This window comes from Giraffa tippelskirchi, chromosome 4, assembly GCF_054371585.1.
Source record: "Giraffa tippelskirchi isolate mGirTip1 chromosome 4, T2T-mGirTip1v1.2.pri, whole genome shotgun sequence".
In the NCBI taxonomy this organism is placed as follows: Eukaryota; Metazoa; Chordata; class Mammalia; order Artiodactyla; family Giraffidae; genus Giraffa; species Giraffa tippelskirchi.
The window spans coordinates 149,818,856-149,845,409 of record NC_137278.1 but is presented as its reverse complement, the minus strand read 5'-3'; the positions used below and the strand labels follow the sequence as shown (position 1 = coordinate 149,845,409).

Genomic DNA, 26,554 nt, shown 5'->3' with positions numbered 1-26,554 from the left:
ATGGACAGAGGAGCCTGATGGACTACATTCCAAAGGGCTCCAAAGAGTTGAACATGACTGAAGCGACTTAGCACGCAGCACAAGCTTCTTTTAGATGTAGCATCTCATTTCCCTCCCAACTGTGAATCAAGCAGGGCTAAGAGTACTTTGGTTTTATGAGTGAGATAACTGAGGCTCTGAAATGTTAAGGGACTAACCTAAGACATATGAAGAGTATTTTCAGAATTTATTAGTGATGAGTGCATTATGTAATATTTTTAAAATTTATGAGAAAAGGAACTGAACTTGAGCAGATCTCTAGAGATCTCCTGGAAGTTTGGGAAGTTTCTGGTACTTTGTTTATACACTGTTGTTTTCTGTTTGCACAGTTTTTAAAACATGATGGTGCTTTTTAAATTTGCTATTTTCTTACAAAATTAAAGTGTTTTTAAAATTATGTTAATTAAAAGCTCTGATTAACTTCCAGCTTCTTAGCTGAGGTTTCACTCTACTACATACACTGTGACTAAAACATAGATGTATGCATGTCCATCTCTAGTGGACACATCAGCCGAGTTGACAAGGCAATTCTGTGGGCCGTCACAAATAACATTGAGAAGAGCTAACCTTTCCATTATTCTTTCTATGTGTTGGTCATTATCTAAGATTTACTCATATTAACTCACTTAATCCTCATAATCGCACTCTGAGGTGGGTTTTTTGTTACTGTCTCCCTTTTGTACATGAGGAAAATGAAGTGCAGAGCCATTAAATAACTTGTCGAACGTCACGTAGCAAGCAAGTGGCAGAGGTGGATCACACAATCCTTTAGTCCGACTCCACCACCTGTGCTCTTAAATAACTGGGTTTTACTGTGGTGTCATCATGGCAGTTGGCCACTGTCCCATGTGATGCTCAGTGCTTCAGAAAGCAGGTGGTTTCAGGAAGCAAACACTTCAAACGGTAGCTTGTAGATAGTTCAGTATAAACATGGCTCCAGCCAGACCAGAGGAGCCAAATAGGCATCTGTAAAAACCCAGACAACTTCCTCAAGCCCCTGTTGTTGTTGTTCAGTCACTAAGTTATGTCCGAATCTTTGTGACCCCATGGATTGCAGCACGCCAGACTTCCCTGTTCTTCACTATCTACTGGAGTTTGCTCAAACTCATGTCCATCGAGTCGGTGAGGCCATCAAATCATCTCATCCTCTGTCGACCACTTTTCCTCCTTCCCTCAGTCTTTCCCAGCCTCAGGGTCTTTTTCAAACAGTTGGCTCTTTGCATCAGGTGGCCAAAGTATCAGAGCTTCAGTATCAGTCCTTCTAATGAATATTCAAGGTTGATTTCCTTTAGTATTGACTGGCTTGGTCTTCTTGCTGTCCAAGAGACTCTCAAGAGTCTTCTCCAGCACCAAAATTCGAAAGCATCAATTCTTCAGTGCTCGGCCTTCTTTATAGTCCAACTCTCACATCTGTATGTGACTACTAGAAAAACCATAGCTTTAACTATACGGACCTGAATCTGATCTAATGTGAGTCTCATACTGGAGTTTGTATTGACTTCTCTTGTAGGCCAAGAAAAACAGTGGAAAGAATTTATTCAGTTTTACTAGATTAATATTCCTCAGTGAGTGAGCTGTACAATAAACCTCCCATCCTTACCCACTGGTTCAAATTTCACTCAAATACAGCCTTTACAACAACACTCTCCTTTTATATATTAAATTAGGGTTCAGTTACATAATTGTAGGAAACTTTTGTTCTTTTTCCCCTGAGGCTTAGTAGACTTGACTGTTTTTATTAGCAATACTCATACTTTAAAAACACTTTTCTTATATAGCATTCAATATTTTAATGAACCAAGACCCAATCTTGACAGTGCCACTAAAATTTAACTAAAATTTTTTGTATATACTGGGATTATCACCTGCAATCTCAAGTCACTGTGCTTGGGTCAAATCCTAGCTTTACTACTACCACGTGGTGCTCTTGGGCAAGTTACTTAGTTACTTCATGCCTTAACTTCTTCATCTATAAAGTAGGAGTTTTGCTATTAGTATTAATTAGAGTTCTCTAGAGAAACAGAACCAGTAGGATATACCTAGCTATACAAACCCAGGTTTCCTGCATTGCAGGTAGATTCTTTACCACCTGAGCCACCACGGAAGCCCCAGATATATAGAATGAGATTTAATTGACTCATGAGATTATAGAAGCTGAGAAGCCCCGTGGTCTTTTATCTGCAAACTGCAGGCCAAAGAAACCAGTGGTGCTGCTCCAGTCCAAACACGAAGTCCAGGGGGGCAATGGTGTTAGTCTCAGTGCAAGTCTGAAGGCCCAAGGTGCTGATTTATGAGGGTAGGAGAAGATGGATGTCCCAAACAAAGAGCAAATTCTCCCTTCCTCTGCCTAGTTGTTCTGTTTAGGACCTTAATGATTGTATGATGTCTACCAGCATTGGTGAGAGCAGGCTACTGATTCAAATGTGAATCTCTTCCAGAAACAACCTCACAGACACACCCAGAAAGAATGTTCTACCAGCAGCTATCTGGGCATCCCTTGGCCCATTCAAACCGACACATAAAATTAACTGTTGCACCTGTTTCATTGGCTTGAGAATTTAAAGAGTGCTTACCATCTCCAGCACTGATCTAAGATCTTAACATATTTACTCATTTAATCCTCACAACTACTGAGATCTGAAAATTGTCTCCAATTTAAAGAGGAGGACTCTGAGGTACGGAATGGTTAAGGAATTGTCTAAAGACAAAATAAAAAGCTTGTAAGCAGCAGAGTTTGAATATGAATCCAACCAATCTGGTTATAAATCTGCTGTCTTAGTCATGGCTATATGCTGCCTTTTTTGAAAATTGTTTAAAACAGCAACAAACTTGCAAACCCATATTCTAAATGCAAACATGCTCTGTAACGGTTTTCTCACTCTGACCTTCTGCCTATAAAGAGCTACACCACCTCTAGACTGCCATTTAGATGTCCCTAGTGTTCTGTCCTCACAGACTGTGATTATGTATTGATTGACTCAAACATCACTTTGATTTCTATAACTCCAGTTCATCAAATCCCTTTGTTTGCCACCAGATTTATACCATCTACTATAGTAGATGCTCAGTATGGGTTCATGACAGAATGAACCTCCTGATTAGAAACCCATGCAGTGACAGTTTTAGAATTACTGGAAAATTCTTCTTCCTTCAGAGATAAAATTTTGCAAGAGACACTTTAGGTGAATAAAATTAGACAATTAAAATTGCATATCGCAAAGATTTTTTAATCCAATTATTTATAGCTCATTTTATAGGAAAAAAAGCAAAATGAAAACTTGCATTGCTATTTTGGATGTGGAAATATTTCATTTCCATTATTCTTGAGCCTCTATACCAAAATAAAAAAGTAGACCAACTTAGAGGACAATATTTCAAAACATATTTTAAAAATGAGAATTGTGGCCTAGTCGTGCTATTGCTGTAATAGATCTCCATTTTCCTTTCACTTTTGAGAAATCCAGTTAGCCCCAAATACAGTACTCTGCATGCTATTTGAAGTGAGTCAAATCCTTTGAAAACAAATTTTTGATTTTGGACAAACTATGGGAAGCCATTGGAGAAGCAAATGGCAACCCACTCCAGTGTTCTTGCCTGCAAAATCCAATGGACAGAGGAGACTGATGGACTGAAGTCCATAGTGTAGTAAAGAGTTGGACACAACTGAGCGACTAACACACACACACACAGGAAGCCATTATTAAAAGGACTAAATGCTGCATACTAAATTTGGATCAATCTTGGTGATTACTTCATAGCTTTTTAAGTGAAGAAATGTGCTCTTTGAATGAAGTTTTTAAAAAAAGAAAAAAATGACAGCTATTCTGGGCAGATGAGACTTACTATTTAAGTACACCAATTAATACCTTTAAAGGAACATTTCAACTCCTCCATAGGAAGAATACGCCATCTAAACCTTGAACAGACAGCTGCAGATATGTGATGACTTGAGAATTTCTGAAACATCTGTCTACCTCTAAAAGAAGCATACAATTTCAAAGTCTCAAGACTGGAAAGAATGTAATGGTTAAATACTGTGACCAGTCAGCTTGTGTTTTAAGTCCTTTTATCTATATCCCCCAAATGTCCTTTTATCTACATCCCCCAAATGTCACCACCAGCCTATGAATCACACCTCTGATGATAAGAAACTAAGTTCTTCCTCAAGCTCTAAGTGCTACACAGTCATTCCTTACAAAGACAAACTTTAATCCAAAACATTTTCTGTATTTTAAGTATTCTATTCTGTATTATAAGAATCTATATTTGTATCCTCAGAACCTAGAAAAACATAGGTATGCAAGTGTTCAGTGAGGTTGGTTGAATGGAATTGAAAAAATTTCCTTGGGTTGTATACTATATTGCCATGTAGTTAATTGTGTGTGCATTTTATTTTCCTAACTAGACTGTAAACTCTGTGAGGGATGACATCTTGTTTTATATATTTTTGTATCCTCTGCCTTCCCTAGTGTTATTATATATGTATAATGCCCCAAATAACTATTTGTTGAATTTAAAATGTGAGTGAATGAATGAATGAATAACTGAATAAATAAACATTATTATTAGGCTATTTCCAGGAACATATTTTTATAATGCTCTTCAAAATCAGGGACAAACACTTATATTCCATTTCTAAGGCTTGAAACAATGACTTCAGTTAGAATTTTCCCATACCTAGAAACTTCTACACAAAGCAGCCTATGAGATTATGTAAGAAGTTCAGTTCAGTCGCTCAGTCGTGTCCGACTCTCTGCGACCCCATGAATTACAGCACGCCAGGCCTCTCTGTCCATCACCAACTCCCGGAGTCTACCCAAACCCATGTGTATATTTGTGTATATAGATATATTTATATACATTTTAGATATATAGATATATTTATCACATCTTCATAAGACAATCATCTATTGACGGACACATGGGTTGTGTCCATGTCTTGACTATCAAAAATAGTTCTGTTATGAACATGTTTCTCTTTAGAGTTTTCATCTTTTATGTATATCCAGGAGTGGAATTGCTAGATCATATGGTAACTTTTTTTTTAGTTTTTTAAGGTCCTTCTGTACTGTTTTCCATAGTGGCTCTACAAATTAAATTCCCACTAATAGTGTGGGAGGATTCCCTTTTCTCCATATCCTCTCCACTATTTATTATTTGTAAACTTTTTGATTATAGCCATTCGGATCAGTATGAGATGATATCTCACCATGGTTTTGATCTTTTCATGTACCTGTTGGCCATCTGCGTGTCTTCTTTGGAGAATTATCTATTTAGATCTTCAGCTAATTTTTTAATAAGTTTTTTTTTTTGATACTGACTTCATGAACTGTTTGTATATTAACTCTTAGTTGGTTGCATCACATATATTCTCATATTCCATAGGTTGTCTTTTCACTTTGTTGATAGTTTCCTCTGTTATACAAACACTTTTAACTTTGATTAGGTCTCATTTGTTTATTTGTGTTTTTATTTCTTTTGGAGACTGGTCTAAGAAGATATTGCTATGATTTATGTCTGAGAATGTTTTGCCTATGTTCTCGTCTAGGAGTTTATGGTTTCATGTCTTATGTTTATGTCTTTAAACTATTTTGAGCTTATTTTTGTATATGGTGTTAGGGAGTGTTCTAATTTTTTTGATTTAGCTGTCCAGCTTTCCCAACAATACTTGTTGAAGAGGCTATTTTTCTCCATTGTATATTCTTAAATCCTTTGTCATCAACTGATTTACCATAGGTGCATGGGTTTATTTATGGACTTTACATTCTGTTCCATTGATCTATATGTCTGTTTTTATGCCAGTACCACACTGTTCGATTACTGTAGCTTTGTAGTATAGTCTGAACTCTGAGAGGATTATGCCTCCAGCCTTCTTTTTTTCTCAGGATTGCTTTGGTAATTCTGGGCCTTTTGTAGTTCTGTATAAATTTTAGGATTATTCATTCTAGTTCAGAGGAAACTGTCGTGGGTATTTTGATAGGTATTACATTAAGTCTGTAGATTGTTTTGGGTAGTATAGCCATTAATATTCTTCCAATCCAAGAGCATAGGAGATCTTTTCATTTCTTTGACTCAATTTCAGTTTCCTTTGTGAATATTTTATAGTTTTCAGCAAATAAGTCTTTAACCTCGCCAGTTAAATTTATTCCTAGGAAATTTTTTACTTACTCATAGAAATTTTTTATGTGATTTTAAACAGGATTGGTTTTTCTTTGTCTTTCTGATGATTCATTGTTGTGTCAAAAATGCAATTGACTTAGGTATATTTATCTTGTACCCAACTATCTCCTTTTTAAACTCAGCCTCCAGTAGAATGGTGAAATATATTTCCTTATTTATTCTTTCAGTGAATTCTTCTTGTTCTTTTAATTGGGAGTAATTCCTCTGCTTTTTCATTTTACTTAGCTTTCTCTGTCTCTATGAATTTAAGAGAAACAGTTATCTCTTATGATCTTGAAGGGGTGTTTTTATGTGAGAGCTTCCCTGTGTAGACTGTGCGAGTCCAATGTTTTTGGTCCGAGGTCTGGTTTTGGTGTGGATGCCAGCCACGTTCTTCCTCAGACTGTGCCAGCCCTCATTCCCTTGGTAAGAAATGTGAGTAGTGTTGTGTTACGCAGAGCCCATGCTGGATGCGGGGCCGAGCCTCCTCTTTGCTCCATGGCTGTCACTGCCTTCGGGGCAGGGTCTGCTACACAGTTGTTGGAGTAGAAGCCCTGAGCCTTGAGTGAGTGCCCTGCCCCAAACTTACTCCTTGATTTTTGAAGCTGGCTGTGTCCTTCTTAGGAGTATGCAGGTGTTTTGTTTTGTTTTTAATTTTTTTAATTTTATGAATGCAGGTGTTTTTTTAAACACATGGTTTAACAGAATTCAAAGACTTTTGTATATCTCATGTTGTATATTATTTTGAATCTATCAATAGATTTAAAACTCATTTAAAGACAAAACCAGATTTACATCTCTTATGAGATTTTCACATCCTTTTTGTACTCAGGGGAAACGGTGAATATGAAAATGAGCTATTGGCACTGAGTGGAACCAATATATATGATGTAGAGTGTAAAAGTCAATAAAAGAACTTTCAGAAGCATAAGTTTACATCTTTGGTTAAAATGTTTATGAAAACTCAGAAAATGGCATGTAATTATATATATTTCAAACTTTGTCTCTAGGTTGGCTTGATGAAATAGTATATGTACAAAGTATGCCTTTGTTCAAATTCTGAAACTACTGCAAAGTAATATGGTGGTCTTGGACAAGTTACTAAGCCTATTTGTGCCTAAATTGCCTCCATGTGTATGGGATTTTTCCATGGGGTCGCTAAGAGTCGGACACAACTGAGCGACTTCACTTTCACTTTTCCCTTTCATGCACTGGAGAAGGAAATGGCAACCCACTCCAGTATTCTTGTCTGGATAATCCTAGGGACAGCGGAGCCTGGTGAGCTGCCGTCTATGGGGTCACACAGAGTCGGACACGACTGAAGCGACTTAGCAGCACACATACAGTATTTAGCACAGTGTAAGTGATCCATAATTATAAGTTATTATTATTAATATGCTCACAAATGAATAAGGCGTGGCTATTGAGTAAACAAATGATTTTAAAACACAATTGCTATGATTTATGCAGTCAGAAGGAGCATACAGTTTCAAATCAGTCATTTTATGTAACTGTTTAATTATCCAGGAAATGCTGCCTTAACTCAAAAATAATTTTGGAACTCCTTTTGAAATTGCTGTAGAACTACTTTATAAGTCATTTAAGGTAATAAGACAGAATCTTAAAATCACATTTTACTTATTTTTAAAAGTTGTGGTACCCTACTGTATTACTCGACTTGGTTATGAAGATTTGGTTATGAATGACTGAGATGTTTACAGAAATCTAACCATTTGCCAAGGGAGAAATATTTTTCCACCATTGGGAATAATTAAAACAAGATTCTGAAAATGCAGAAAATAATTACAAAAGGTATTTTATACAATGGCATTATTACTGAATTCAGTGGTTGCTTCCCAACTAGGTTGGCATCTAGTTTCATACATCTTTGTATCCTCTGTATCACTCAAAGGATTTGTGAAGGTGAAGCCCTGGAGGAAGGAATGGCTACTCTCTCCAGTATTCCTGCCTAGAGAATTCCGCTGACAGAGGAGCCTGGTGGGGTACAGTCCATGGGGTTGCAAGGAGTCAGACATGACTGAGTGACTTGCACTCACTTCATACTTACTGTCATTTTTTAATTGTTTTCTGGCTGTTTTTGCTGTTCTTCTCTGTTCCTGTTTTCTTTTGATTTATTTCATTGTGTTTGATGTATTTCTTTGACATTGTGTTTGGACTACTTCCCCTTTATTTTTTGAGTTTCCATTGTAGGTTTCTGGTTACTATGAAGTTTGTATGTTTCAGCCTGTATATTAGTCATCTTTTTTAAACTGATAGTCCCTTAAGTTCAAAAGCATTTTAAAAAATGCATTTTTTGCTCCCCTTATTATCACATTTTGTCGTTGATGTCATGTTTTACATACTTTTATTTTGTGTATTCTGTAACTACTTACTGGAATGTCTTTGTTACACTAATTTATCTTTTAATCTTTGTTCTAACTTTTTAAGTGGCTGAACTACTGCCTTTACTATACATTTGCCTGTACCAGTGAGAATCTTCCTTTTGTATATTTTCTTATTTCTAGCTGTGGCTTTTTCTTTTCTTCTTAAAGAGAACTTTAATGTTTCCTGTAAGGTCAGTTTTCAGTTTAGTTCAGCCATTCAGTCATGTCCAACTCTTTGTGACCCCATGGACTGCAGCACACCAGGCTTCCCTGTCCATCACCAACTCCCAGGCTTGCTCAAACTCATGTTCATTGAATCGGTGATGCCATCCAACCATCTCATCCTCTGTCATCCCCTTCTCTTCCTGCCTTCAATCTTTCCCAGCATCAGGGTCTTTTCTAATGAGTCAGTTCTTCGTATCAGATGACCAAAGTATTGGAGTTTCAGCTTTAGGATCAGTCCCTCCAATGAATATTCAGGACTAATTTCCTTTAGGATAGACTGCTTGGATCTCCGTGCAGTCCAAAGGACTCTCAAGAGTCTTCTCCAGAATGACAGTTCAAAAGCATCAATTCTTTGGAGCTCAGCTTTCTTTATAGTCCAACTCACATCCATACATGACTACTGGAAAAACCATAGCTTTGACTAGATGGACCTTTGTCAGCAAAGTAATGTCTCTGCTTTTTAATATGCTGTCTAGTTTGGTCATAGCTTTTCTTCCAAGGAGCAAACGTCGTTTAATTTCATGGCTGCAGTCACCATCTGCAGTGATTTTGGAGCCCCCAAAAATAAAGTCTGTCACTGTTTCCATTGTTTTCCCATCTATTTACCATGAAGTGATGGGACCAGATGCCATGATCTTTGTTCTTTGAATATTGAGTTTTAAGCCAGCTTTTTCACTCTCTTCTTTCACTTTGATCAAGAGGCTCTTCAGTTCCTCTTCACTTTCTGCTCTAACGGTGGTCTCATCTAGTTATCGGAGGATATTGATGTTTCTCCGAGCAAAACTGATACCAGCTTGTGCTTCATCCACCCTGGCATTTCGCATGATGTACTCTGCATATAAGTTAAATAAGCAGGGTGACAATATACAGCCTTGACATACTCCTTTCTCAATTTGGAACCAGTCTGTTGTTTCATGTCCAGTTCTAACTGTTGCTTCTTGACCTGCATACAGATTTCTCAGGAGGCAGATCAGGTGGTCTGTTACTCCCAGGTCTTTAAGAACTTTCCACAGTTTGTTGTGATCCACACAGTCAAAGGCTTTGGCATAGTCTTTAAAGCAGAAGTGGATGTTTTTCTGGAACTCTTTTGCTTTCTTGATGATTCAACGGATGTTGGCAGTTTGATCTCTGGTTCCTCTGCCTTTTCTAAAACCAGCTTGAACATCTGGAAGTTCATTGTTCACGTACTGCTAAAGCCTGGCTTGGGGAATTTTGAGCATTACTTTGCTAGCGTGTGCGATGAGTACAATTGTGTGGTAGTTTGAACATTCTTTGGCTTGCCTTTCTTTGGGATTGGAATGAAAACTAACTTTTTCCAGTCCTGTGGCCACTGCTGAGTTTTCCAAGTTTGCCGGCATATTGAGTGCAGCACTTTCACAGCATCATCTTTTAGGATTTGAAATAGCTCAACTGGAATTCCATCACCTCCACTAGCATTGTTCGTAGTGATGCTTCCTAAGGCCACGTGGTGTTGCCACAAATAAATAAAATCCAAAACTTACTTCCAAAAGTAGTAATAGTATGTTACTCTTTGAGCAAACACATCTCTTCTTGAAGCAGTTTACTTAATCCTATAGTAAATCATCAGAATGGCATTGCCTTTGTACTTTTCCTTTTAGGAAAATGATTTTTTTCTCTTCCTCTCCCCTCACCACATTCCCCAGGGACCAGGAAGCCGTGGAGTCAGTTTGTTGAAAGCATTTTCTTAGTAAAAGCCTGGACTGTGAGAGCATCAAGAAAAGAGCACATTTGTACATATGGGTGGGGAGAAGACTTGGGTGGATTCAAAAATGGAAAGTTTTGGCCTTTTTGCCCTTATCCCCTCTGTTAATCTGTTTGAAGTGGAAGAATGTATCTGTGAAGTGGATCCAGCTGAACTGTAAGCCCCAGTGTTGTCCCCATAGGTAGGTGCAAAATAAACACTCTTCTATCCATGTTCAGTGGTCACTGGTTGCTCTCATGTCAGAGCTTTACAAGTTGAACTTTCTTTAACCTTGAAGTCCATGGAGTAAAAGTGTGTCCAACTGAGCCTAACTGCAGCTTTCTTTACTTCTTTTGGTATTTCTGTTTAATCTGATTTTCCTTTTTTATCATTATTTATTCCCATTTATTTGATCCAAGTTTCCTAGGAGTTATTGGTTTAAAATACCTATTGGAACAACTTTGAATAACATTTAGTGACTCTGCTCTCTGGAGTCACCAAACCACTGGCTTGTTTCTTTAGATTAGACTAATTAAGTTGCAATAAAATGGATGTATTCTATTCCTGTATTTTCTTACTTCTGTCTTTATCATTTTCATTGCCAAATAGTTTAACGAGGGTTTATTTGCCACTCTTCACAGGAGTGCACACAAGGAACACATAGAAGTTTTTCCCAATAAGGGATTTTCCACATCTCGCATTTCGTTCAGGACAGTTTCATTCTCTGTTGTGTTCAGAGCTTAACGACTCATTATTACCATCAACTCCTACAAATACAATTAGTAAATTGTATTTTAAGAACTCTATAGAAATGCAAATCACATATTCAATCTAATTTTGAGTTAAAAACAAAATGTGTTTCTTTATTGCAACTCTTTGCCTTTGATACAAGATCATTAGTTACCATTGGGGATATTTCATTCTACTCAGCATTATTCCCTGACCCAGAACATCTAAAAAATGTACCTAGTATCAGATATCTATGTAATATATTAAAATATTCCTTTGATAAACAGTATTTTCTTTTTTAAATACTTAGGTATTTATTTCTGGCTGCATTGGTCTTCATTGCTGTGTGCAGTCTTCCCCTAGTTGCAGCCATCGGGGACTACTCTTCACTGCAGAGCATGGACTTCTCATTGCGGTGGCTTCAGTTGTTGAGGAGCACAGGCTCTAGAGAATGGGGGCTCTAATAGTTGTAGCGCACTGGCTTACTTACTCCACAGCGTGTGAAATCTTCCCAAACCAAGAATCGAACCCATGTCCCCCGTATTGGCAAGAGGATTCTTAACCACTGGACCACCAAGGAAATCTAATAAACAGTAATTTCAATCCTCAGACATATGACATTACACAGACCCCCACCTCACTTTTCCTGGAATAACATGTATTTTTTTTTATCTTATATAATATTACTGAAGTCCAAACATGGTTACCTGAGAAAATCCCTAGAAATGGGTTTGGAAGATGGTGTTTACTCTGCTTTTTTAGAAGCAAATGAAATAGACTTACTGTCCATGGAAGTTCTCCTCTCAATTAATGAGGAATGATTTCAGTGTTCCTGTATCCATATAACTAAGGATAGCAATACAACTGACAAGAAACATGTAATTCAAAACATTTTTTTCAACTTCTTCCTGAAAAGAGGAAGCTCTACCTTGACTGCCTGAAACAAGGAAATACTTTTCTTAGACTATTGAGTGCCACATCTTAAGAATCTCTATGCTAAGCTTATAATTTTGAATGCCAGATGTTAAAAGGAGCTTAGAGGTCCTATCTCTTCTAATTTACCATTCTCTTTTACTGATGAAAATCAAGACACAGGAAGGTTCAGTCACAAGTAGTCATATAAAGGCAAATCCAAAGTAAGAACTATATTCTGGCTCCTAATTCATTGCTTTTTTTCTCTGACTCTATCACTCATCCAATAACCAGCTCCTTATCTGTAGATCCTCTTACAACAGTAGAATATTAAACCAGTTTATCTGCAACAAATTTCTTAAGAGCCCCACCTCATCACCATAAACTCAAAGCCTTTTTTCAAAGTAATATTTTAGCAGTTTTAGGCACAGAAGAGTTAGTAAAACCCAAAGACATGCTTTCTGTCCCTGGTTCCATTACTTACTAGCTGTTTGACCCCAGGCCATTGATTTAACTTCTGTGAGCCTCAGCTGCTTTATCTGTAAAATGAGGTGAAAATTTTGGCCTCTTCCTTTCTCCTAATACTTTAAAAGTGTTATATACATTGAGCCATCCACATGCTGAGCATTATGATGAGCACTTTACATGCAATATTATTTCATATTCAAGCAAACACTATTTATGTAGAAGAAAAGCTTCCTCATACAAAGGTGCTGTGAACATAAATTGATAGATGTATGGGATGCAATTATGTGGTACTCAGTATGTGGGTGTTTCTCTTCTTCTCTCATTCTCAATAATTCATATGTAATTTTCCTTGACCTCACTCAGTCAACAGAGATTGAACATCTATTGTGTACTCATTGCTACGATGGGTACTATAAATGTTATATGAGCAATGGTTCTTGATCTCAAGAAGCTTATAACATAATTGATGATGTGGACTTAGTATATGAACCAACTAAAGAACAGATTCATACAAAAATGTGAAGTAATGGTTATAGTTAGTATATATTTAATAGTTATTATTAATATTTATGAGATATTGTTCTAATCCATTTGTTTTATCTCCACAAAATCCCTGTTAGATAGATAATATTAGTTCCTATTTTTATGCCCATTATACAGAGAAGACATGGGAAGGTTAATTAAATTACCCAAGGTCATCCAGCCAGTAAGCAGAAAGCCAAGATTCAAACCCAGGTAGTCTAGCTCCAGACAGTGTGATGAAAACCGCAGATGTTATTCTGCCGACAAAGGTTCGTATAATCAAGGCTATAGTCCTCCCAGTGGTCATGTATGGCTGTGAGAGCTGGACCATAAAGAAGGCAGAGCACTGAAGAATTGATGCCTTTGAACTGTGGTGCTGGAGGACTCCTGAGAGTCACTTGGATAGCAAGGAGATCAAACCAGACAATCTTAAGGGAAATCAACCCTGAATATTCATTGGAAGGATTGATGCTAAAGCTGAAACTCCAGTATTTTGGTCATCTGATGCAAACAGCTGACTCATTAGAAAAGTCCCTGATGCTGGCAAAGATTGAGGGAAGAAGGAGAAGAGGGTGTTAGAAGATGAGAAGGCTGGATGGCATCACTGTTGCAATGGACATGAACTTGGGAAAACTTTTGGAGATGGTGAGGGACAGAGAAGCCTGGCGTGCTGCAGTCCATGGGGTCACAAAGAGTCAGACACGACTGGGAGATTGAACAACAACAAGAGTTTAGCTCCAGAGGCTTCAGATTTAACTACCGCATTTGACATTGAAAATACAAGCAGAGATCATACACAGAAAAGAGCAGTGAAAAAAAATTCACACTGCAACTTGAGTAGATCTTTGGATGCCTGGAATATTAAGTGAGCTAACTGTAAGAATTAGGATGTTCCACAGAAAAGGAAAAGCATGAAGAAAGGATCAGGAGCAAGAAGGCCAGGGTGAGAAGTCTTGGTACTCTTCCGCTAACAATGATAATAGTAATATTTCAAGCACTGTTTATATGCCAGGAAGTGTGCTAAGTGCCTTCCATGAATTATTTCGTTTCATCATGCAGTACCTTATAGAGGTAGATACTCTTATTTTTCTAATTGTTATTGAGAACTCAAAGTTCAGTGTTGAAGGAACCTCTTTATGGTCAGAGTTGAGATACAACTCTTAGTCATTACATCATATTCCAAGAAAATTGACCCACTAGATGTGGGTCAATAAACTCAAACTGGGTGGTTTATTAGCCATAAAATGGGGTATGTAGCACTCAAGAAAAGGTAATCATAACCATATCAGTAAACTCGGAGATAGGGTTGTAGAATTCACTCAATCAGAGCAGTAAAAAGAAAAAAGAATTTTAAAAAGTGAAGATAGCTTAAGGGGACTTGCAAAACAATAGCAAGCATACTAACATTGATATTATAGAGGTCCTAGGGAAGAAATAATGGCTGAAAACTTACCTTCCCTGGGGAAGATCCAGGAAGCCTAGAACATTCCAATGAAAGGAACCCAAAGTCCCCAGAAGGTTCATTTTGTCAAGAGTGTTGCAAAGTCCCTTCCCGTGTGGAAATTCTCTGTGTTTAGTGATTTGTTTACCTGTTGCTCTTCTGGACCTCAGCTCTGTTGTTTCTGACAGAATGTAAGATAGTATGGCACAGGGATTCATAGCTTGAGCTCTAGAGTAAGATGTGTTTGTGTTTGTCCACTTACTAGCTGTGAGATCTTGAGCAAGGTAGGAAAATTACTGAGTTTTAACTCTCTAATGCTTTGTTTCCGCTACCAAAAATTGAGAGTTCTTTAGGACTGTATAGATGATTCAGTGATAGAATGTGTAGTGAAGTGTTTAATAGCCTTGTAATAGCTCAAAATATGGTAGCCAGTAATAATCATGATAGGAGTAGAATATTTCATAGAAGTTCAAAAAATAAGAATCCTATACTATTCCAAAATATGACCTAAAGTCAGTATTTTGCTCTTCTTGGAATTTCTAGGGCTGGTGATCCTCTGCATTTAACGGCAGCTTCTGAATGAGGGAATAGCCTCTAGATAGCAGTTCTTTGAAATCATTTATTTGCTGGATTTATTTTTCAGTTACTTTAACTGAACTACTGTCCTACTTTATTAGAGTAGTAGTAAGTCTTGACAGGGCTTCCCTCATAGCTCACTTGGTAAAGAATCTGCCTGCAATGCAGGACAGATCTGCTGGAGAAGGGATAGGCTACCCACTCCAGTATTCTTCGGCTTCCCTTGTGGCTCAGCTGGAAAAGAATCCGGCTGCAATGTGGGAGACCTGGGTTCGATCCCTGAGTTGAGAAGACCCCCTGGAGAAGGGAAAGGCTACCCACTCCAGTATTCTGGCCTGGAGAATTCCATGGACTGTATAGTCCATGGGGTCACAAAGAGTCAGACCCGACTGAGTGACTTTGACTTCACTTCACTTCACAGGTCTTGAAATTTATTGTACATATAGTCTGGAGAGTGCCTTTAAAAGACAGATTTCATCGTGAAAGTGAAAGTCACTCAGTCCTGTCTGACGCTTTGTGACACCATGGACTATACACTCCATGGAATTCTCTAGGCCAGAATGCTAGAATGGGTAGCCTTTCCTTTCTCCAGGGGATCTTCCCAACCCAGGGATCGAACCCAGGTCTTCCGCATTGCAGGTGGATTCTTTACCAGCTGAGCCACAAGGGAAGCCCAAGAATATTGGAGTGGGTAGCCTATCCCTTCTCCAGGGGATCTTCCCAACCTAGGGATTGAACTGTCGTCTCCTGCGTTGCAGGCAGATTCTTTACCAACTGAGCTATCAGGGAAGCCAGATTATGACATCCCTTATATGTGGAATCTAAAAAGAAGTGATACTAATGAATTTACTTACAAAACAGAAAGAGACTCACAGACTTAGAGAATGAACTTATGGTTGCCAGGGGGAAGGGATAGTTAGGGAGTTTGGGATGGACATGTACACACTGCTATATTTAAAATGGAAAACCAACTATACAGCACATGCAACTCTGCTCAGTGTTATGTGGCAGCCTGGGGATGGGAGGGGAGTCTGGGGGAGAATGAATACATGTATATGTATGGCTGAGTCCCTTCACCATTCACCTGGAACTATCACAGCATTGTTAATTGGCTATCCCCAATACAAAATAAAAATTTTAAAAAAGAAAAAAAAAAAAGACAGATTTCAAGGCCTACCCCAGATATTCTAAGTCAACAATTTCAGGTTAGGGGCCTTAGAATCTGAAATTTTTCCAAGTTTCATGCTGCAAACACTGTCAATTGTTATTTCATTCTATTTTATTATTAAATTATATTAACCAAAATTATAGTTTTATATTGCACATCAATAGCTATTACATTCAGTTCAGTTCAGTTGCTCAGTCATGTCCAACTCTTTGCGACTCCATGAACCGCAGCACACCAGGCCTCCCTGTCCATCACCAACTCCCGGAGTCCACCCAAACCCATGTCCATTGAGTCAGCGATGCCATCCAACCATCTCATCCTCTGTCGTTCCCTTCTCCTCCTGCCCTCAATCTTTCCGAGCATGAGGGTCTTTTCAAATGAGTCAGCTCTTCGCATGAGGTGGCCAAAGTATTGGAGTTTCAACTTCAACATCAGTCCTTCAATGAACACCCAGGACTCATCTCCTTTAGGATGGACTGGTTGGATCTCCTTGTGCATTGCAATTATGTTATTCATTGCTTCAGGATTTATCATTGAAATTCCAATTAACTTGTGATACTTTAGCTGTTGAGCTTCCCAGGTGGTGCAGTGGTAAAGAACCCACCTGCCAGTGTAGGAAATACAAGAGATACAGGTTCGATCCCTGGGTCAGGAAAATCCCCTGGAGTAGGATATAGCAACCCACTCCAGTGTTCTTGCCTGGAAAATTCCATGGACAAAGGAGCCCGGTGGGTTACAGTCCATAAGGTCACAAAGAACTGGACACTACTGAGCAACTGAGCACACGCACACTTAAGCTGTATTATGAATTAATGTCACCTCACCATACTTAATTTCTATCTATTGTTATAAATAACACAAGTTCACAACTCATAATCATCAATAAGAAGTTTCTATCCTTAAGAATACCCTAAATCATCTGCAGTATGACTTTAACCCTACTAGAAATTGTCCTATTGAAAATCAGAAGGTCTATAAATCATTAAATGGCTTTTTTCAACTTTTCCTCCAGCTGATAGTGTGGATCATCCCCTTCTGAAAATCTCTGTTTACAGGCATACACCATTTTATTGTGCTTCACTTTATTAAGTTTCACAGATACTGCATTTTTTACAAATTGAAGGTTTGTGGCAACTGTGTATCAAACTAGTCTGTTGGTACAATTTTTACAGTAGCATTTGCTCATTTCATGTTTCTGTGCCACAGTTTTGTAATTTCCATCATATTTCAAACTTTCATTATTATTATTATATTTGATAAAGTGCTGTGTGATCTTTGATGTTACTACTTCAATTCAAATGAAGTATCATTATCAACTGAAAACTCTGTTGGTAGCACTTAGCAATAAAGTTTTTTTAAATTAAGGTATGTACATTGATCTTTAGACATAATGTATTGCACACTTAATAGTCTAAAGTATAGTATAAACATAACTTTTATATGCACTGAAAAAGCAAAAAGTTCATGAATCCTCTTTATTGCCGTATTCACTTTATTGTGATGGTCTGGAACCGAACTTACAATATCGCCAAGATATGCCTGTATTTCTTTTCATAGCTAATATGTTTGAGCAGTTACTTCTCAAGGTACCTTCTGAGGCACTAGCCCAAAACAGTCCCTGACTTGTGGTTAAGAAAATTGAACCAAAAAGAGATGAATTTTCCCAAGGTCATAAGTGAGTTTTTAAGCCAGTATTTGAGTCCAAGATAGTTTGATTCTAGATCCCGTGGACCTGGTTTTGACATGATTGGCTTTTGATTCCCTTCTTTTAACTCTGACTCCTTTTTCTTGGCTCTTCTTTGTGTTGCAACTTAAGTTTCGTTAGTTCTCCAAGGTCTGTCTTGAACTATCTCATCTTTATCATCTAACTCCCAACAGATGATCAATAATCATTTCATGCACATTAGCAGGTACACTGCTTCTGGTTACTTATAAATCTTTGTGGTCTCTGCCTCTGGATATCTATTTCACATTTCCTCTTTTATTTTCCCACACCACACTAGGTCACATTCTTATTACCACACACCCATATTTAAATAGCTTCCTGGTTTCAGCCCTCCAAATTTCTTCTATTAAACACACCATCACACTGTTACAAGGTTGCTCTTCATAAAGCTTCCAACTATATCTCTTCTATTCAAAAAAATTTTAAATAAAATTTAAACCTTCAATGATTCTGTTGTCAAATGCATTATCAATTTGTCTTGAAGACCTAGACAGTTATCTTCCATCCATCCCACCTCAAAATCAGGCCAGAGGACCTGATTTTCTTTTGAAACAAAACACATCTCCTATTTTTAGTCACCTGTTTCACTGCGATTTACTCCACCCTTAAATATACCTCATTTCTCTGACACTCTTATTAGAGTTGGGGAAAATGAAAGAAAGCAGAAAACTCAATCTTATCCGATCAAAGGGAACCTTGGGACTTCTACTGCATATGCTGGACTCTCTTTTGCTTGGTGCTATGATAGTATGAGGCTTAGGACTCCTGCAGCAATTTTATTCCAGCCAGGAGAGCCCACCTGCAGATAGAGCACACATAGGAAAAGCAGAACTGAAAAATTAGAATGGTGATAGGGGCTGAGTCCTAAATCAAGCTGAACCTGTATCAGGGCGTCTCCCCCAGGACCATCCAGCTCACTAATTTTCATTTTGGTTTAGGTCAGTTGTATTGGGTTTTGAACACTTGGAAGATTGGTATTCCTAACTGACATAAGACGGCTCAGGAAAGTATTGACTTGTCAATCCCTAACCACACCTGTGTTCCAGTTATGTGGTGGTTCTTCATTCTTTGTTTTGTACATTCCCAACTTTTCCAATGACCTCCCTTTTTACTTGCCTCACACATTCTTCAAGCTGCATCCCAAATTTTATTCTTTCCTAAACTGTCAGTAATTATTTTACAACCATTTTTAAGCCATTACTCCATGTACTGGACTAGAGATTTTCCAAATGATTTCACTCGATCTTTAGCAAACCAGTGACATTAATCTTCTTATTCCCAATTTAAAAATGAAGAAATTAAGGCTAAAAGATTCCACCTTATCTGCTCTTATAAAAAGGAGGCAGTTGACGTAGCTATGAAGAGCCCAGCTCCTGGCTTCAGATCTTGGCACTTCCTGTGTGAACTTGAACCAGTTGCCTAACTTCTTCAACTCACAGCTTTCCTCATCTGTGAATTTGGTATTATAATAATAATATTTTAGAATTAATAATAGGATTAAAAAAGTAACACATGTACAATGTTTAGCATAGTGCAGCCAGGTAGTGAACATTTAATAAATGTTTGATTATTACTAGGATTCCATTAATAAGTGTTGGAGCAGAAATTAAATGTCTGACTTTTTACCAATCATTATCTATATGGCTTACCTTTCTTTAAATCCTTTCCTAGTCTCCCTTTTCAGAGATGATCTGTGTCTCTTTTGCACTTCCTTAATATATTTGTTGTTGGTGGAATTCTTTAGTTGCTAAGTCGTGTCTGACTCCTTTGCAACTCCATGGACTGTAACCCACCAGGCTCCTCTGTCCATGGGATATCCCAGGAAAGAATACTGGAGTGAGTTGCCATTTCTTCTCCAGGGTATCTTCCTGATCCAGGGATCAAGCCCACTTCTCCTGCATTGGCAGTCAGATTCTTTATTTTGGAAGAATACAGGGTTTTATTCTGTATCCCTTTATCTTGGAAGCCCAAAATATCCATAAGGAGCACATTTTACACAACCCACAATAAAATGACAACACATAACTGGCTCTGCAACACAGTTAGTGCTTTCCCACAAGCAAGGACTAACTAATTATACCATTAAACACTTTGGCAAGTTCTCCCTTTACTATGGTAAGATTCACACTCATGTGTTTTTTAACTGGTTTAAGTCTTTGGTTATCTTCTTTGAAACTGTGGACTTCTTAAAGTTAAGGCATCTGTTACTTTTACCTTTCTACTCTTTGCACAGCCACACATAAGATACTGAGTCAATAGCGTTTGGTTGATTTGGGTGATTATTAGCATATTATCAAACAGCTTCTTCTATGACAAGGAAATTCTAACTTTCTTAGAGTAAAAGCCAGTATAAATATACCATTTGATTATTGTTACACTCTTCTGAATACTTTTAGTGTTTCAAATGATTACAAAAAGCACTAGAGAATAATTGGCATAGTTGTGCTCTATGAGCATAATTCCTGAACAAAACTGATCTTAAATATTATTATTAAGGTTGAAGCTATATTAAGTTATTTTTTAAAAGGTAATGGGTTTTGAAGCATCTTTTTATTTCAGTTAGACTCAGGTAATGGGTTTTTCTTTTCAATGAACAATAGATTTTGATAAAGACCCTGCATAAATTCTAAATTAAATTACTCTGATGTCAATGGATCTTTAGCATACACTGAGTATAGAATTGGATTTGAAAAATATAATGACTAGTTATAGTAATAACTTTAAAATTGCATACTCCAAGAAAAATGTACTGAGCCTCAGATTACAGCAGATTTGAAAATGCATGCTGAAATAATTCAAACATATGAACTCATAAAGTTTTGCAGTTTGTAATAGTGGTTCATCTCCTAGTCTACCCGGAGAAAAGCAGCCTTTAAGATGGTCTCTATCTCTTTTCTTTATGCAAGGGCAATCAGTAATTAAGAAAGCTGCATGGATTTTAATTCTCCAAACGAGTGACCACTGAATTTATTAAACCCTGTATCCCAACAGTTAACACCAGGTTACTTTCAGCATTTCATAGATTAGACCCAAATTTAAAAGTATGTGTAAATAGAAGGTGAAGAAAATGGCATTTTAAAATAGCCATAAAGCCATTTCATGTTGAAATGACTAATTTCATTTACTCATGTTGAAATGACTAATTTTAATTTACTCATGTTGAAATGACTAATTTTCTCTGAAGATTAAAAAAAATTGTTGCTATAAAAGGGTGTGGGAGTGATATGAGATAGCATCCATTCTTAACAATTGATCTTTCTAAATTATGTTTACTTTTCTTCTCAAAGATAATTGGAGCCTTTCAGTTTCCATAGGATAATGTCAGTTACATACATTTTACTCTCCTTAAAATGACTTTTTAAAACCACACAGATCAACAGGATAAGCAAGTACAATCACCCATTGCCTACTGCACAATTAGAAGACAGAAAATACTATAAATTTATTCAGTGTACACCTATGTGAGGAATTAAACATCAGAGACCGGCAGCCTTGTCCTGGAGCCCACAGTTGGACTAGGAGTGTAGGGGTTGCAGAATCTAGAAGCCAGTGCAGCAGAGTCGGGGTTGTAGTCATGCTGGAGCAAGGGTCACCCGTGAGGACACATTCGGACCTCCGTCCTTCCCGCAAGAGGAATTGCTTTGAGTTGCTGTGTGATGTGGTAGCAGAGCTCTGGCTACTGAGGAAGGAGGGCAGTGTGGTGGGTAAAAGAAAGGGGCCTGAAGTCAATAGGGTGAGAAAGGGCACCCTTGGGAAGGTTTCACTTCTAGAAAAGAGGGGAGATCTTCAAGAGGTGGTCCTTATAGGCTTTGTGAAGAAAGGAGGAAAGCAGCCGAAGGTAAGGACCCCGTTGAAAGAAAATAATATCAAAGAACCAGCAGAAGAGAGATTACCTCCCCCACAAAGTAGTCACCATTTATTAAAGAAACTGCTCTTTTTCTTGACATGACAGAAAAAGAGTCCTCTTGAACTAAGAAGCCAAGGAAACTCCCTGTAAATACAAAATTAAGGCTGTCTTTGCAATTTAAAGAGACCAGATGACTTTTTTTGTATTATTTTGAGCAAGTGAATGGACTATAATATGCTGTAGGTCTAGCCCTGATGTCATGAATCATTCATAGAAGGGAATGTTCATCCCCACCAAATATATTTTAAGCAACAATGGAAGACAAAAATGTAGTTGATTGGCTTCTCAGGAGTTCTACTCATTCAGTATATCAGTTTTCATAGAGGAATGTAACAAACGTAGTTTGCTGAAAGCAAATCAACAATGTTGAGGTTAATCACAGAAAGATTATCTGTCTTGGGCATTTCTAGATTCAATTCATATTTGTATTTTTAGCTTTATGACTCCAATACAGAGATACTTGTTCACAAAAGTAGAATATAGAAAATTGTCTTTAAAAATCTCATTATCAGCTATCTCAGAATAACATCACTTCACATATATTATCCTGCAAGCCTTCACTTGTCAATGGTGATTTTAAATTATTCTCTTAAATTATGTAAATCCTTTTAGTTCAGTTTAAATTAGCTCTGTTGTATTATTAAAATCTGCATTAAATTGATTTTTAATCCTGTTGTTACTGAAATCACAATGAGAATATTTGTTCATGGTACTTACTACCCTACTTGCTATTAATCATAAGTTGCTCAGTACGTTAGTTCCTAAAATGCCTGTGGTACAGATTCTTATAATGCAGGCTCCTGAACATGGCAAAGCTCTGACAGTTCTGACCTTGTGATGATCAATTTTCCCTGTGCTTCCCTTTGATTCAGCTATCAGAAGCCTTTGTTCTGACAACAAGCCTTAAAATCTTTTGAGCTTGACTCTCAACAGAAATGAAAACAGAAACACCAAGGTAATTTTGAGCACTGAAACTTGATCATTCAGTTATAAAGTAGTCAACCAAAAGATCCAGAATGTATATCTTTATATATTTATACATGTATATTAGATTAACCTATGACTTCACATCCCCAGCTTGAAAAATTCTTCTAATTAGAAAGACATTATGTGTTAGGAAGAAGAGAACATCATAATCTAGAATTAGTTATAGCAAATTATCTAAACTCTCTGTACCTCTCAGTTGCATCTGACTCTTTTCAACTCCAGGGATTGTAGCCTGCCAGACTCCTCTGTCCATGGAATTCTCTGGAGAATTCTGGAGTGAGTAGCCATTCCCTTCTCCAGGGGATCTTCCTGACCCAGTCATCAAACCCAGGTCTCCTGAATTGCAAAAGGATCCTTACCATCTGAGTCACCAGAGAAGCCCCTACTCTATCTATACAATAGATGAAATGATACACATTGTACCTTACCAAGATGAGATTATCGAGATGAGAGATGAAATGAAATGACATAAAAATTCAAAGAACTGTTTTGTGAATTTCAATGTAAATAATGTAATAATGCAAGTGGTATTTACTGATGCCTAAGATTTTGTTGAGGCTCAGATTCTGAGTTTATTTATTATTCTATCATGAAGCAAGACTTATTCAATTCAGTATAAAACTAGTCATTTGAGGAGAAGAAAATTTTCACCTAGTTCATCATTGTATTTCAAAGACATCTTGAATAGGCAGTATATGTAAATTATTCATGAAGATACTCTATTAGCCCACTAAAACTTCCATTGATGAGCACTTTTTCTTTCTTTCAATTGCTTAAAACTTGCTTAGATGTTTCATTTCCAACTAGAAATGCAAGAACATTTTCTCAGAGTAGCACATACTTTTCTTCGTTTAAATAAAAAAGCCTCATTAGTTCAGTTCAGTTCAGTCTCTCAGTCATGTCCGACTCTTGGTGACCCCCATGGACCGCAGCACGCCAGGCCTCCCTGTCCAAAAAGAGCCTCATATTCAGTTATAATCAGTTATAATTCTATGTACAGGCAAGGAGATGATCTTTATAGTTACCTCAAGTTCTGTAACTTTGATTCTTTTTGTCCAAAAGGTCATTCCATGTCTTCTTAGCCTTATAATATTTGGTCAGTTCCCATCTTTTGTGAAGATAAAAAATCTGTACTTAATCTGCAAATCAAAACAACGAGATGACTATCGTCAAAAAGACCACAAATAATAAATATTGGAAAGGTGTAGAAAAAAGGGAACCCTTGCACACTATTGGTGGGAGTGTAAGTTGGTGCAGCCACTATGGAATACAATATGGAAGTTCCTCAAAAATCTAAAAATAGAACTATCATATGACTCAGCAGTTCCACTCCTGGGTATATATTCAGAAAGAAACAAAACAACTAATTTGATAAGATACATGTGCCCCAGTGTTCATAGCAGCAATATTTACAATAGCCAAGTTGTGAAAGCAACCCAAGTGTTCATCAACAGATGACTCGATTAAGAAGATGTTGTATTTATAAACAATGGAATGTTACTCAATTGTAAAAAGAATGAAATGCTTCCATTTGCAACAGTGTGGATAGACCTAGAGAATAGTATGCTTAATGAAAACAGAGAAATAAAAACGTTGTATTAATATGATATCACTTATATGTGGAACCTAAATAATACAAATGAATGTGTATGTAAAATAGAAACAGATTCACAGATGTAGAAAAAAAACACTTGTGGTTACAAAAAGGAAGAGGGAGGTGGGGAAGAGTATGAGATTAACCAAAAGCAAACTACTGTGTAGGCAATTAATAAGCAACAAGAATATACTATATAGCACAGGAAATGATAGTCATTATCTTGTAGTAATTTATAATGGATTATAATCTGCAAAAATACTGAATCACTATGATGTGCACCTAAAATATTATGAATCAATTATACTTCAATAAAAATTAATTTATTGCAAGTTTTATGCATTAACTTAATTTGTCCTATCCACGATAAATCCTATGAAGTTTACTCCAAAGCACATTTTAGTTTCCAGACTTTCTAAAAGAAAAGTGAAATATGAAATTAATCCTAAAACAAAGGAAAATTATCCCACCTACTTTTGACTAACATATTAAAATATATTTTAAGCAAAAAAGAAATTTGATCTTTCTATCACAGTATAACAAGAAAGAGAATTTGTCATTTTGTTCATAATTTTTTCATCCTATTGAACATCAATTATATTTTAAAACATATAATAAATAATAGAATATGCATTAAATATTTTTGTGCTATATGTAAAGATGGTAACACTTTCTCTCAACAGCCTAGGGAAACTTTCAGTAGCAATATTTTTGTAATAGAGGAAAGCAATTCCAAATTGTCTGGTCTCTTAGTGAAGAGCTCTATTGTGCTTCTGTGCAATAATACAGGATAAAAATTTGAAAGATGAACGCAAATCATAAAAAGCTGATTATTTAAAAGTATTTCCTTCCTCCTCTTCCTACACCATAATTGAAGAAAACTTTTCTTTCTCTAAGGTCTCCTATGCTACATCATATAGCTATACATTTCTGTGTTATGCTTTTGATAAGAGTATTTTTTCCCTGAATCTCCCTTCTGAACTCTCTCATTTAATATATTGCGGTTTTGGCTCCGCTTTCCTAAAATATCATAAATTTTTTAAAAAATTGTTAACTCTAGATAACATGTACCAAAGATGAGAACATAAGATTTAACTGATTCTTGGCCATTGACTAGCTGGGTGGCCTCAGACCTTAGTCTCTTCATCTGCCAAATATCTTTATAAATATTAATACCTTATCTTCATAAAGACAGGCAGCTGTGCCAAATCAATTCCCAAGTTCTTTCTAACTTTCTAAGTTGTTTTGCTCTCTTGCTTCTGGATTCTCTGTGATGCTAAGTGAAAGATATCCCCTGACTACATTAAACTGGGTATGCCAAATATTTTTGTGGAGTGAGGTTGAGGATTAATCCTTTTCTAGTATAAGCTCTTCCAGAGTCTCTTTTGGTTAGATCTTTGCATGCATGTTTAATTCAGTGCTTTGGCTCTCCAAGTTTTGAGCTTTCTCTAAAGGAATGTTCTATAAAAGGTAATTATTTGTATCATTGTATGAATATAAGGCATATGCCATATAATAGCTATAATTAGTATTCATGGCTCCAAATTACGAGGAATGGATTACTTTCCTGAATTATGCTAAAATTTTGATTAATGCTACAGGGATGGGATGGGGGTACATAAAACAAAGAAACGTATGCACTGAGAGATGATAGAATCAATCAAATCACAATGCAGCTGATCAAAGTAGCTTATTCCTATGCCTCTTATTCTTTATGTGTATAGGTTGGGGGATTCACTTAGAAATTATATGACATTAGGAAAGTGTTTCTGAGATGCACTCTCAGCCACAGTATTACATTTTTTCCATGAAGAGATCTCTTATCATAGAACTAGATTGGTCAGAAAAGAGAACATCAGGTACATCACTGTTTATTTTCTTGCTGGACTGGTGCACCACAAAACACCCTGCAGTGTTTTCATTTAGTCAGATGACCACATGTCACTTCTGGTCTTCTCTTTGAGTAAGTGTGTCTTTTCTAAGATTTTCATTTTGTGTATATACCTAAGAAGTTT

The 26,554-nt window shown here is 37.0% G+C and overlaps 1 long non-coding RNA gene across 1 annotated transcript in view; it reads left to right on the top strand.

The window, feature by feature from the left end:
• The window catches only part of LOC145545141 (uncharacterized), a 523,562-nt gene that overhangs the window by 387,006 nt on the left and 110,002 nt on the right, over window positions 1-26,554 (top strand). The gene's annotated exons all lie outside the window — the stretch shown is intronic.